We start from the raw sequence: 15022 nt of genomic DNA, 5'->3' as shown, positions 1-15022 counted from the left end.
GGGTTTGTAACTGTATTTAGAGCTTTTTAAAAAGGCTGTAATGTAAAGGTCACCTGTCATGATAACAGATGATTTGGATGCAGACAGTAGAATGCATCTGAAAAGGTAGTGCTGAGGGGGTCACTCTTATTTTTCACTAAGTTTTAAATAAACTTAGTGAAAAATTATTCTCAAGAAATAACTTACCTATATATCAAAATAAGTGTATGGAAATATTGGTTTAAAGGCAGTCAAAATATATGGAAATCAAGGGAGAAACTGTGACAAAACTTAATGAAGAACCTGCATTTTTTAACTTTGGATGTGTTAAAGAAGAAATGCAGAGCTCTCCTATTATTACAGCCAAGGCTGACATTTCATCAGCACCTGGCCTACTGTGTCAACATGAGTGTTCTCTAAATTTGGAGATGACCACTTGTTTGGATGAGTGGTGAGACACCTCTTGTCTGCAGTCTTCCCCATCGGACTTGTGGTGTCCCTTTCTCACCACCATACAAATACAAACCCTTACACAACAATTATCTTTCTTCAACAGCCCCCACTGGTGCCAAATCACTGGTGCCAAGACTAATACTTACCATCACTCACTGCAACCTGAACACTGCATTTTTACAGCATTTTTAAAGCATTCATTGGCCCCGATGTGGGCTTTAAAAACAGTTTACTGACACTTTGGGGAAGGGGGTTCTGTGTGTGGCGTTATAACCAAAGGTTAAGCGCCCCTCCATGTGTGCTGTGTCAACACCTCTGGAAGACACCAGGTTGGGGAAGGCTGATCTAGTGCAGTGGCTGAAAGCAGAAATCAAAATGCCAAGAAATCAAAAGAGCCACAAGCTTGTTAGGGTTATTCCCAGTTGTCCCTGTACAATCTGCAGTAGAAAACCTTACTTTATAATAACCCTGGAAGAGCTACCAAGGTAATGACATTTCCAGCATCCAAAAAGTGCTGTGTGCATCTTTTTGTCATTGCGCATGGTTGGGAATGGCAGCTTTTCTGGGACCAACGCAGCTTGAGTTCAGGAACTGGATGAAAGAGGTCTTATGCCAGTGGTGAAGAACCTTAGGCTTGGAGGCCACACCTGGCCTCCTGGGGTCCAGGCTGGCCCAATGGGTTTTCTCAGAGGACTACCTTGGCCTCACCTCTTTTCCCAAACCACCAATAAATTAGTGGTTTGCCAGCTTTTCTAGTTTTCCCCACTTGAAATGGTTCTCCTAAGGTTTAACTGCTGGCAGTAGGAGCTTTCCACTAAAACAGAATGTGCATTATTCGTATTTGGAGCCCCGACCTTCTGCCTTTGGTCTCACCCCTGTGCTATTTGGTCCCCATGAGTTTGTCCAAACACCCTACCAATTATCCCCAGAAATCCGTTGGTCTGATCAAACAAAAGCCTTCTTGTGTGCCCTGCTTTCTCCTGAAATGTCTCAGGTTAAAGAAGAAGGAAAACTTTTGGGTAAGTCAGTCACAGGAGAATTATCAGAACATCTGAATTTTATAGCACTATTCATTCCATCATTCCCATGCACCTAGCTAATGAGCCTGCATTTGTTGATATTGCCTTTAATTGTGCCTCTGCTGCATCTGAATCTGTTCCAGTCTTCTAATTATTCCTAGCTTTATGCTTGTGTTTAGCCTAAACCTTTCCTTCCCTGGCTTCAAAGCCTTTGCTCCTTCATGCTTGTTCCTCAGAGGTTTTGAATAATTTTTTCTTCTTCCCTTATAATGTTACCTTGAAGATGTTTCTGAGCTATGATCACATCCCCCGTGACTCTTTGCTTTTTATATTACAAAACTTTAGCTCTTTGCCTTTTCCTCCTGTGATACACTATTCCTACCTGTGCCTACTATTTGCATGTCCATGTATCCTAGGACTGTAATGGTGAATTTCTACTATGTTGACATCTTTGTAGATTTCAAAGCAGTTGTGTAGTTCTCCCACTCAGTGGTTTTCAACCTTTCCACAGCTGGAGACTGGCGAAAACAGGAAACCACCTTGGGGACCACTGAAGCAGAATCAAAAAGCACCATACACGTAATACATTATTCTGTGCATTAGTTTCCAAACACAGTACCAAAAGAAGTTTCCAAACACAATACCAAAAGAATGAAAATTCTCCAAGACAAACAGAAACAAAGCAACCAAAAATGCCAAAAAAGAGCAAAATACTGAAATCGGCTCCCAGCCAGCTCCCACCGAGCTGTCTCTCCCCTCCCTGCCCCCCACCCCAGTGGCACCAGCGCACTCCCACAAATGGTATGCCACCCAAGGAAGAGGTGGTGGAGCACAGCCAGCCCCTGTGCTGGTCCGCAGTGTGCGAGATGCAACACCCCCCCCCCACCCATGGACCAACAGGAAATCTCCCATGGACTGAGGCCGGTCTGCAGACTGGTGGTTGAAAACCCTGGCTCTCACTAATCCATTTTCTATGGCATACAATAAGGATTTTTTTAAAATATTAAATCAGTGTAGCTTTAATTTTTGTATTTGTGAAATTGGGTATGGAATAGACTAGGGAACTGTTAAGGAAGAGGTTAAGGATGATGGAAAGAAGGAATTCTAAATAGGTAACCTTTAGAATATTGTAAGCCGTCCTGAGATCTTGTATAATAGGATGGCATACAAAAGCTTTTAATAAATAAAAACAAGATACACCATGGAGTAAGTCTGTGCTATGCTGCCAAGTAGTAAGAGGAATTTGTGGTAATATGCCCATGCAATAATCGTCCCTTCTCTGAACACCAACAATGGAGACAGGCATTTAAAAAAAGAAAATGCCTTCTCTGGGTTGGTGCCCTGGCTTTGGAATGGCCTCTGAAAGGAGGAATGATTGGTGCTCACTTTCCTTTTTGGTCCCAAATTAAACTGTTTATTTACCCAAACATTTTTGGATTTTCATATTTTAATAGCTCAGAATGTTGCAATACACTTAAATAATAGCTTATTTTTAACCGGAAATAATAAAGTTTGTTTGGCTTTCTGTTTGTATTTTAATTTAATATTACATGTATCTCTTTGGGATCTCTTATGGATGTTGGGTGGTTTACAAAACTTTCAGGGAAAAAATAGATCTTCATCTTCTCCTTCTCCTGCTCCTGCTCCAAGCCAGACCTCAGGAACACCTTAGGAACAGATGTATGACAGCATGTGTTTAATAATTTGAAGAAAGATTATTCTCTGTTTGGTTTTAATATCTGAGTTTTATGAAGTAATCAGTTACCTTTGCATAGGATGGATATAGGTCAGGGGCCAAACCCAAATGACCAAGCAAAAATGTACCACAGTACACATGTAACAACTTGGCAATCCAGATGTGTGCATGTGCGGTTAAGAGGTCAGCAGAATCTAACCACACGTGTAGAATCTACACACAGGTGTAGATGTAAAGTGGTCATTTGTATCAGGCTTGGGTGGAGAGACCTCATGGAGCAATTTCTTTCAGGAATGTTTTCTGAAGAATTCCTGTTGAAATGAGTGTGAGCCAATTGCTGGATTTCTGCTCAGCTCTTGAAGGCTGTGGCTTCCTTTACGGAGTTAATCTGTCTCATATTTGGCCTTCTCCTTCTGCCTTTAACTTGACCTAACATGATTGTCTTCTTCAGTGAGTCTTCCTTTCTCATTCTGCAGTCAGAGTACAACAGTTTCAGTTTTGTCCTGTTTGTTTCCAGAGAAAGATCTGGCTTGATTTGATCTAAGAACTCATTTCTTTGTTTTTCTGCTGGTTCAGGGAATCTGCCAGCCTAGAAATTGCCAGAGTGTAGATTACTAAAATCAGGCTGTCCCTGTTCAGAGAGGGACATGACTGCTGGAAGTTACATTGAAAATTGAATAGAAGGCATGGGATGTAAATTTATGGATTTATAAATATGCCAGGATAAACATACATTTATCTATCTATCTATCTATCTATCTATCTATCTATCTATCTATCTATCTATCTAGAAAACTTCTATGCTGCCCCATTCGCCGAAGCCTCGGGCGGCTCACAATCATAAATAAATAACATAATATAAAACAATATAATTTAACAGTATAATTTAAGTCGCCCTGGCCAAAGAATAAAATAAATAAATAAATAATATTAAGAATTAAAATAACATTTGAATAAAAAGGTCTTCACCTGGCGCCGAAAAACAAATAACGATGGCGCCAGGCAGACCTCTCTGGGGAGCGCATTCCATAGATTGGGTGCCACCGCAGAGAAAGCCCTCCTCCGAGTACTTACCCTCCTAATTTCCTTCACGGAGGGTTCCCGGAGAAGGGCCTCTCCTGCTCAAGGGGCGGGCGGGCTTATATGGATGTAAGTGCTCCTTCAGGTAACCAGGACCCAAGCCGTTAAGGGCTTTATAGGTCATAACCAACACCTTGAATTGGGCCTGGACTTCAATGGGAAGCAGTGAAGCTGACGGAGAACTGGAGTCATGTGACCATAATGCCCAGTCCCCGTCAGCAGCCTGGCAGCTCTATTTAGAACCAATTGAAGTATCCGGACCGTCTTCAAGGGCAGCCCCACATAGAGCGCATTACAGAAGTGAAGTCGGGAAGTCACCAAAGGGGACAAAATGGATCCCTGCTGTACTCCATGGCATAGCTGCCATGGCGCAGAGCCATAGTCCTCCAGCACCACCTTCTGAAATCGGCCATTGAGATAGGAGCAGAACCACTGCAAAGCAGTGCCTCCGACCCCCAATCCCGCTAGCCTATCCGGAAGGATACCATGGTCGATGGTATCGAAAGCCGCTGAGAGGTCCAGGAGAACCAACAGGGACGCACTCCCGCTGTCCTTCTCCCTGCACAGGTCATCATACAGGGCGACCAAAGCAGATTCAGTACTGTACCCGGGTCTGAAGCCGGACTGAAATGGGTCCAGATAATCAGTTTCATCCAAGAGTGCTTGGAGTTGTCCCACCACCACCCGCTCTAACCCTTGCCCAGAAACGGGATGTTGGCCACTGGTCTATAATTGGTGGCCATCTCTGGATCCAGTGACGCTTTCTTCAGGACCGGTCGAACAACCACCTCCTTTAAAGGAGCAGGTACCCAACCCTCCCTCAGAGAAGCGTTAACCACTTCCAAGATCCAGGTCCCAATCCCGTGCTTGGTGTTGTTAATTAACCAAGATGGGCAAGGGTCCAATAGGCAAGTGGTGGGACGTACTCGTCCAAGCACCTTGTCCACATCATCAGGCCGCAATAACTGAAATTCATCCATTAATTTTGGCCCAGATGGCGACATTGGTATCTCCCCAGAAGCCTCTCAATCACTAGTAGAGTCTAGCTCGTGTTGAATCTGAGTGATTTTCTCCTTGAAATGCTTGGCAAAGTTGTCACAGCGGGCCTTTGAGGGTGGAACTAGATCTTTCTTAGGGCCAGGACGGACCAGCCCTTGTACCACCCAAAAAAGCTCCTCCGGACAGCATTTTGAGGAGGCAATGGAAACAGAGAAGAATTCCTTTTTCACCACCCTCACCGCCACAGCATAGGCCCAATAATGGGCTCTTAAATGTGTTTTGTCAGATTCATCCCGTGATCTCCTCCACCTACGCTCTAGACGTCTCCCGGCCTGCTTCATTGCCCACAATTCAGATGTATATCAAGGGGAAGAGTGAGCTCTGCCTGGCGGGAGAGGACGCTTAGGTGCGATCGTGTCAACAGCCCTAGTCATCTCCCCATTCCATAGTTCGACCAGAGCCTTGATGGGAGCACCAGTCTTGTCAGCCAGAAACTCCCCCAGGGCCTTCAGGAATCTGTCTGGATCCATCCAGCTCCGGGGGCGGACCCACACAATTGGGTCCACACCCTTACAGAGGGAGAGGCCGCTCTCGAGCACAAACCTCACGAGGAAACATAAACATATATCTTAAAATATATCCATTTATATGTATAGACACACATTCATTTGGGCGTATTATCAATTTAAATAAAAATAAAGTCCAGTACTATAGTGTGAAAGACTGTGGCCAGATAAACTGTGTGTTGACTTGTTTTAGCTGCTGTTTGGGTGCCAACTGTTATTGTGATGTTTGGTTTGGTTTGGTTTGATTTTGGGCTAGCCTGGGCTGGGCTTGGTTTTAGTTGGTTTGGTTTGGCCTTAAACTAGAATTGGATTGGCAGGCCTTCAAATGGATGACCCCTTCAAACAGAGGACTGTCCTCTATAAAAGAGGACATATCATCACCTTGGCATTTCTAGGTGAGAGCTAGCAGGGAGACCAAAGGCAGTTGAACTCCCCCTTTGCTGCCTTCTTCTTCTTCTTCTTCTTCTTCTTCTTCTTCTTCTTCTTCTTCTTCTTCACCAATGCCCCTCCCCCCCAAAGTTATATTTTCCTTGGCTGTGCCTACTTCTTTCAGCACCCAGCTGGGGAAAATGCAATTAGAGTTGCCTGGCCAGAAACAGCAGCATGGGAGAATCAGTGGGTGGGGAAAGGGTTCGGGTGAGCCTCCCCTTGGCTTTTGGGTTTCAACCATATTAGAAAATGCTTCTCCTGCAATGTTTGAAAGCCTTCCGCTTGCCACTTCGAGACCCTTTTCTCCTCTGTGCCCCATCACTGTAGCTGCCAGCCCCCCATTACTGCTGCTTGGTGCATATCATTTTCAATGCCATACTGAGAGCCTTGGCAAAGCTGCCCAACAATAAGCGGGAACGGCAGGCATATGAAGAGGCAGCAGCTTTTCTTGATCAGCACTTGTGATTGTAACACAGCACTGTGCTTAGTTATATTGATTTGCCTCTGAGAGCTCCTTCTGCCATATAAATCTCATCAGAAATACTTAAAGATTGAGTTCCACAAGGCCATTGTTTCATTATTTCTCCCTTTCCTGAGGGAAAAGAAACAGAGGCAGGAATTCTTTTCTCTGTGTTCCAGCTAGAATGGGTCTCTCACAAGCTTCTTCTAAACGTCTGCATATTTTAATGTTCAGAGCATTACGAAATATGCACACAATCCCACTAGCTCTATTGTGATTATCTTTGTGAATTGTGAATTGTGAATGCAGAGGTGTGTTTATGAGTTTATGCCACAGTACAAAGAGGAGCTTCTATCTTAAAAAATATAAAATAAAAAACAAAGCAAGAACAAATCTTCGAGGGGTATGAATAACAAATATTCTTGACATTCTTTAAGTTCAGAGAAGATGAAGGAGAAAATGTGTTTATTGTTTCTTGATCAGTATAGGAAAAGTTTGGTATTTTAAAGATTCCTAAAATGCTGTTTAGGCTGCAACCTGAGATTCTCTTCCAGTTAGTTTTGTTGTGTTAAAAAAGAAAAAGAAAAATCAGTCCCATGTATGTCAAAGGAGGAATACTTGCTTACCTATACAAGGTATTTCTTGCTTAAAATAATCTCACTCCCCTACTCTCCATCCATGCCATTTCTCTGTCCCAATGGCACTGTGGCATAGTGGTTAAGAGTAAGTCATTGGGACTCAGACAATCTGAGTTATAGTCTGCGCTCAGCCATGGAGCTCACTAGGTGACTTTGGGCAGTCACAGACTATCAGCACAATCTACCTCACAAGGTTGTTGTTGTGGGGATAAGATTGAGAGCAGGAGGAGAAGAATGGTAAGCCACTTTGGGTTCTTTAAAAGAAAAAAGGCAGTATATAAATCTAATGACTAAAACAAGTAAATGCAGGTGGAGAGGCAGCTAGAGAGGGAATGAGATGCTTTTGTGGCATCCTCTGTAGGTGGTGGCAGGATCTTCAGCCTGGGGTTGGGTTTGGCACAATTTGTTGCTCTTCCAACTCCACCATCTAAGGAAGGCGCCTCACCTTCCTTCATGGGTAGACCAACCCTGCATGCCTCTGTGTTTGATACCTACTTTAATCCTTAGCTAAATCTTTATTGTTTTCAGAGTGAATGTTTTGGACAGAAAGACAGACAGACAGACAGATGGACAGCCACTGTTCATGTCTGCAGAAACCTTTCTAAAAACAAACTAAGGACCTTGAGCTGCTTCCTGAAGTTAAACTCTTGCAAACATAATATATTCTAAATTTGCAAGCCAATTATAGATGATGGTGTTCTCTTATTTAATAGAAGCTTATGGTAACTAGAAAATGGTTCCAATATTGTAGGACCACCATGAGCACAACAGGAATGAGTGCCTCCAAAAGGAACCTGGGAAAAAGCAGAAACATTCATTTCTGGGAGAGGGGAGGTCAGTAGAGGTCCCCTCTGTAAGCTCCACTGACCTGCCCCATTCTGGAAACGAGTGTTGCCATGTGATTTGATTGCTTCAGGAACTGGTTGCTTCCCCTTGTGCCAGCCCCAGCACCAACATGGTAGAGATCTGTCTCTTAAAAAAAAGAGGCTTTTCCCACTGTCCACTTGATCAGCTAATGCGGGTGTCAGGGGAAAGGTCACCACTCACAGTGTAGATGTTTGATTTTGTGTGATTGTATATGTTGGTCTATAATCTGTCCAGGGGGCTATGTGGTTAATCTGGTGGCCTAAAAGTCTAATTAATAAATAAATGCAAAGGGAAAATAGCCATCTTAATCAGGATTGTTTGTGCATGTAGGAAGAGGCAGGGTTAATCTCTCCTGTCAGTGATCCTGATGCAGCTAAGGTTGATGAGTTCTATTTCCCCCTTCCAATTGCTGTAGGAAACCAACAATATTGATTAGGATTAAGAAAGTTAGAACATAATAAACAAACAAACAAGAGCATAGCCCCGAAACACACCATGGGTTCTGCAAAGGGTGTTCACCTTTGCACAACACCTCTCCCTGTTTTGATTGGATGACCCAGGAAGCCATAGTTGAGGCTGGAATATTTGGAATGACTGCCAGCACACATCACAGTCCACCGTGGGTTGTATGATTCTCCCAACAGGCTCTTTATGTCGGGTTCCCTGGAAAGGAGAGAAACTTGTCAGGCCTGCAAGCCACAAAACTTTGAGTTGTACCTGAAGAGTTAAACATGAAGAGATAGCAGTCTTCTCGAGTGATCCAAGCAAAAACAGACGGTTGGGAAAGCATTTGGAAAAATACGGATCCTTTAATTAATCAGGGGACATAAATATGGATGTAGCTAGGAAAGCCCAAGTTTTAGCTTGGGATACAGGCAAATCATAAATGAGATGATGCTTGAACCTGAAGAGAATAACCAAGTCACTTCAGACTTCTGTGGAGACTCAAGAGTACAATTCTTGACATATACCGTTTCCTACCCTGTTTGCTCAGGGCATCTTCATCTTGTTGTTACCTTGCTAAATGCTAAGTGTCATGATAGGTGGAACATGTGGGCGAGTACAGGCATCTATTGCTGAGCCACTGGGACGAGACATCTTTGCAAAGGGCAGTTACACAATGCATAGGCAGTGCCTTTGCCACCAGGCCTGCTAGTAGAGCACAGGGTCAACAGCAGAGTGCAGCTAGGGTGGGACTATGTGGCCAAGAGCCAGGGACCAGTAGCCTAGTAGCTCCTGGAGAGCAGCAGAAAGACATCCTGTTTTCTTCCTGCTATCAACTGTCAGAAATAAATAACAATGATACATGATCATGACTTTGCTCTGATTTTGAAGATGCAAAGCTGCATGTGCTTGGTGATGATGCTGAGCTGCTGAGATCAGGGTTGGCAAACAGTGTGATCAGAAACAAAGAAGCAGTAGAAAGGCATGAAAAGGGTGTTCAAGGTGGAGAGGAGGAATATTAGTTGCATAGGTCACAGCTGAAGCGATGTGCATCTGAAGCACCCCCTTGTGAGTTCATCACAGCTAGCTCTAAAGCGATGGAGTTGCACCACTGGACTCAGAGGTACCTGGGTTCCCCATACTCAGTAGCTGCAGTAGCAGGCAGGCACTTAACGTCCCACATGCCTCCAATGCAGCATCACTCCTGTGCATTGGGGGTGCATCCGTGTCAAAACATCTGGAGGTGGGTGACAAACAAGTTACTCCACAGACAGTAAGTCTAGCATGATCTCACTGAGTTCAATAGGAATTCCTTTACTCTCAGGTAAGTTTATATAAGGTAAGTTTGCACTCATAATTATGCTTCATCTTTCTGCCTATCTCTTTGATATGTCATTCTTGTTTTAACGTTCTGCTGAAATAAGATTCTTTAAGAAACAGTTTAGGAAAAAAAACAGTTTATTTAGTAGTATCATATAAACAACTTGTTACAAAAATTGATTTTCAAAAAAGGTAAATTCACTTTGTGTATATGTGTGAGAAAGTACTGCTCAAACAAATGAAAGGGGAAACATTGCACTGAACAAGAAAGAGAATAGGCAAATACGTTGGAGGAAGCAAGCAACATCATGGCAGAAAAGGACCGCAGCCCTGGTGAAAGAAGGGACTCGTCCCATCACTCGGGCATCTTGCAGTGCAAGCCAATGTGTCAGAAGCGCATCCCACTGTGTTGAAAGGTGCGTAAGACTGCAGCCCTCTGGGTCTACCTCGTCTGATCCCTCAGTGGAGAGGGACCTCTCGAGTCATGGTTCCAGGGTAGTCATCCTCACTACAATAAGGAAAATGCTCCTAATTCCAGCTTGAGCAGAGATAAGTGGCGGCACTGCGATGCCCTGGGCCATGCTCTGGCATCCTCCAGCCAGGACAACCAGATGGATCTCAGCAGCTCCTTGACTGCCTGACTACAGCAAGTGAATGAAAAGAAGCAGCTCTACCCATCCACAGACAAAATAACAGCAAAAGCAGTGCCGGGACAGAGATTTGTCTGGAAACACCCACACCTGATCTGGAAGGCCTGCCTCCTGATATTCAGGGCCTTGCGCATTCACAAGGGCAGTGTCACCCGCCCATGTGGTGCGTGGTCCAAGCCAGAGCTCTAGCCAGCCGTGAGACTGAGCCGAAAGTAAGCTTGCATTCATGGTGAGAGAAGCTCCTCGCCATGGAAATCGTGCGGACAGCAGTGCTTCGCCCTGGCTGGGATACAGCTGCCTTGAAGGCAAGCGTTTCTCAGTGCTAATTGGCCAGTGCTCCCATTCTGTCTTGAATGCTTCCCCGTCTCTGCAACAAGGAAAGAAAGGTGACTGGAAACAACCGCACGGAAAGAACAGCTACTCCATCTTGCCAGATGATGGCATCCACCCTAATTTATGCCCAGGTCTCTCCGTTTAATTAAAAGAAATCAATACCCGCCCAAAAAAAAGAGAGAGACATTTATTTTAAAGGGTTGAAAAATTGCAAATCACAACAGGCATTTGCCAAATTGACATAGTCCCCATTGTATATGGTTAAGATGCACATCGCATTTATTATAAGGCCAAGAAAACAAGGGGGAGGGGAGGTGAATTCCACAGTAATTAAAATAATTGAATATAATCATACAGTTTTCTTGAAGCGTTTCTTTCTTTAAAGTTTTGTCAGAATCAAAATAGCTTAATGTTTGCTGTGGATTCTTTTTAAATATTTCTTTTAAATGTCTTTTACCTGAATGCCTAATAATAATCCTATACATTTTTAATAAACACTAAACTAATAGGTCTTAGAAAACTAAATGCTTATACAAAGTGTTATCCGGATGTATTTACATCAATAGTGCAGTCTTGTAGGAAGGCAAGTGCCCACGGAGGCTGAAAGGTTCTCAGTATCTATGCTGGGCCTTCTTTGCCTCACTCGTCAAACCCACGACATTTGGAAGGAAAGGAAATGTCATTTTGCAACCTTAGATGCACACAATATATAAGATCACAAAATTCTAGTTCAAAACAAAGCTCACTAGCACGTCTGCCAATGGCAAAGCTACTGATCGACTGGGGAAAAATGCCTGGCTTGCTGGTGCACCTGCCTAGCAGCTGGATTGTGAGATCCGCACAGATGAGATCGAGCTGCTGTTAAGGGCACTGGAGCAAGGGCAGTGAAGCAAAAAAATAAAATAAAATAAATATCCATGTTGGCAGCCCAACCTGCCACATCTGTGTCCACTCTACTTTTGATTACATATTTTAAAACTATAATTACAGTTTACCTTCCTCAGTGTTTGTTCAGCCCCAGGTTTGTGTGTTAAACACCTGTGGATAACAAGAGAGCCTTTTTCACATCAGCTCTTTTGCTGTAAGGAGGGTTTTAGAAAAAATGGTGTATGTTGGATAAGACCTTCAGTGTAGTATTGCAGTGTCGGTGTATTGAAGATTGTCTCAGCAGTAACTGAATTAAACTGCTAGTACAGGGAATGCAAGAAATCAATGACATAAAAATAACAATGTGTTTCATTCACTTCTAATCATTAGACTAGCTACTGCATTTCCCCTTTAGGAAGCTTTCAAGCTGCTGAAGGCATCAAACATGATTTTCAGTCAATGCTTTCCCCTCATTCATTTAAACACAAATCTCATCATAACAACTTGGCTATTTCCATATTGCTTATCATTAGCAGTGCCACTGAATCAATATGTGGTCTCTCTCGCATAACTTGAGCATGTGTCTCAAGATCTCACCATTCCCTTAGTTAGTGAGTGATAGGCAACCTCATGGTGAAAAATGCAGTGTGTGACAGGAGTGCACAACCTTTTTTGCCCCGGGGGGCGGTCACAATGTTGCTGCCATGAGCAAGGGAAGGGCAGCTGGTGCTGGGGGCAATTCAGTGGGGGAGGCGTGTTCAGGACAGCTCTGGGGAGCCACCTCAAGACTTTGTGCGGTGAGTTGTGCAGTTCTGTCTTCCAGTGTTGCCATGCCTTGGAAAAAGGATGCTAGATGAGGCGATCTGGAATGTGGGCCAGTTCCTCAAAGTAAGGAATATCTGTTCACATGCAGGATACATAGGAAGCCTACCATCCTTCTGTTTTAATGTATGAAAAACTACATTTGCACCCACGACTAAGGGGCCTTATTCAGTTTCATTTACAGAATATGAGAATGAAGAATGACATTTGTATCCACATTTAGGGGGCTGTACGGAAGCTAAAACTTGAACCCTAAATACATTTACTTAGAAACAAATCCCAGTGATTCCAAGTAATGCCTGGGATCACAGTCCAAAAGACCTGGCTCAGTTAATTCTGAGTCTGCAGGACAAGGAACAGCTGCAAACACTACAGCAAGGATTGAGAAACATTGATTCTAGCTACTGATTGTGTATGAATGCATTAGTATTTCCATATCAGGCTATGTCACCAAGGGTGAGTGCAATCCTATGCAAAGCCACTCAATGGGATTTACTCATAGAAGAGGGTCAAACTACATGTTACACTGGCTGGATTGCCCTGTCACAACCAGCAACCTGGCCTGCCTGTCAGAGTTTGTTTTTCCCTTCAAGCTACTGGTCAATCAGGCTCATAGAAGTGAGCCTTTTTCCCCCTGTTGGCACCTTTCCTCTTAGTCTTCCAGGCTGTATTCCAGGAGACACTGCAGGGAGGAATGAGGCTCCTCTCTTTGGTGACTCTCGAGCAGGCTCCACCTGGACCCCTGGAGCAGGAGAGGGGAGTGCCTGACACACACGCAGGTGAAAATGGGGCATCCACAGTGGAAAGGAGTACTGCTGCTCAGCTGATTCCCCCAGGGCTCCCCCACTGGCATGCCCGAGAGAACCCTCACACACAGAAGCCCGAGGGGGGAGAATGAGCTGAGTGGCGATGCTCAGCTGGGGGCAGCCCCACCCAGCTGATTCTCTCGTTGGACCCTCTTCCTCATTTCCACTTGCAAGAGAGCCTTCTCCAGCCCAGAGTTGTGCCACCTCCCACCCTACACTGTTCCTTGGACGAAAGGTGCCCAGATGAGTGTGGGGCTGGGGACACCTCGCTCACAGTGCGTGTTTCGACATGTGGCCTCTGAAGACCAAACAGGCTACACTGCAGTCCCACAACAGGGTTCAGACAACATGGCAGACCACCCATGGTAAGCCGCCACCACCACCACAAAGCTGTGGCTTCTTGCATTGTGCAAAGCCAGCCTCTGTGCCCTTTACAGATGAGTGTGGTCCCCCCCCCCTTTACTTTAGAGTAAGAGCACGTGGCTCCAAGTTCAAATGTGACTGGCACACAGCAGGAGGGTATTAAACCTCTCTCCCCAATCCATTTGCTGCCTCAGATCACACACAGACCCCACACAGAGCTTCGGAAATGGTAGGAAGCCTCAGTTCCCTCTTGAGTTCTCGTTGCTGTTGACTCTCCATGTTGGAGGTGGAATTTTGAGAGACAAAAGTAGAGCGTTTTAATCCCCTCTTCCCACTGAGCATTGTTCCCGAGCAAGGGAAAAACACTGAGGGAAAATAAAAGTTTAGCTACATAATACAGAATGAATGTAATGTGCACTTTGACCTGTATGGTGCAGCCTTATTTTTTCATAGTATTTTCACATGGCATCAATGTATGTATTCACACTTCCTTCTGCTATTCAGTGTCATAATGCATCTTCTTTTCTTATCACTTTGACATGGAGTGTTTTTTCACAGAGTTTTGCTTTTAGTTGCACTTTATCTTACACTAAGGATAAAAATACAAAGGCTGCAGTCATATATCAACAAAGTAAGAGTGGATGCCAAAAGAATCCTATTCGTGGAAAAATCCATACTCATAAATTGCATGGATAAGAGCAAACTTCAGGTGATTAATACAGAATGTGTCAGCCCCTGGAGAATCCCATAATTCATTTTTTATTCAGTTTGGCATCTTAATTTTGATGCCAGTATGTTAAATAGTTTATATAATATTTATGCACAAGCTGTGGGTGGCTTACTGTCATTTTATTGACAAGGCAAAACACTTTGTCAATAAATGCAAAGTTCTAGCTAGAATTGCCTGCTACTTAGTGTCACTGATTCGGGGGTGGTAGGAGAGCACTTCTGCTTAAGCCATCAAAGTGTCACTGAGTTAGTGTAGCTAATCCGAGCTAAATCAACTTAAGCCATCAAAGTGAATTTGCTATATCAGGGAAAAAAGTACAATCAACGCTTGTTCATACAATCTACTCAATGCCTTAAGCTTCTGCAGCTGATTTGGCATGGTGCGACTTAAGGCACGCATTTCCATGGCCTATATAATATTCAATAGGATGCTGTGCCCAATGCCTTGCCAACGGCCCTCCATTTGGCCCAGTCTAATGAAGCCCAGTGCTGCATATAAGCA

The sequence above is a fragment of the Varanus komodoensis genome, unplaced genomic scaffold, assembly GCF_004798865.1.
Source record: "Varanus komodoensis strain SLA01 unplaced genomic scaffold, ASM479886v1 scaffold17, whole genome shotgun sequence".
In the NCBI taxonomy this organism is placed as follows: Eukaryota; Metazoa; Chordata; class Lepidosauria; order Squamata; family Varanidae; genus Varanus; species Varanus komodoensis.
Note: the sequence above shows the minus strand (reverse complement) of the source record.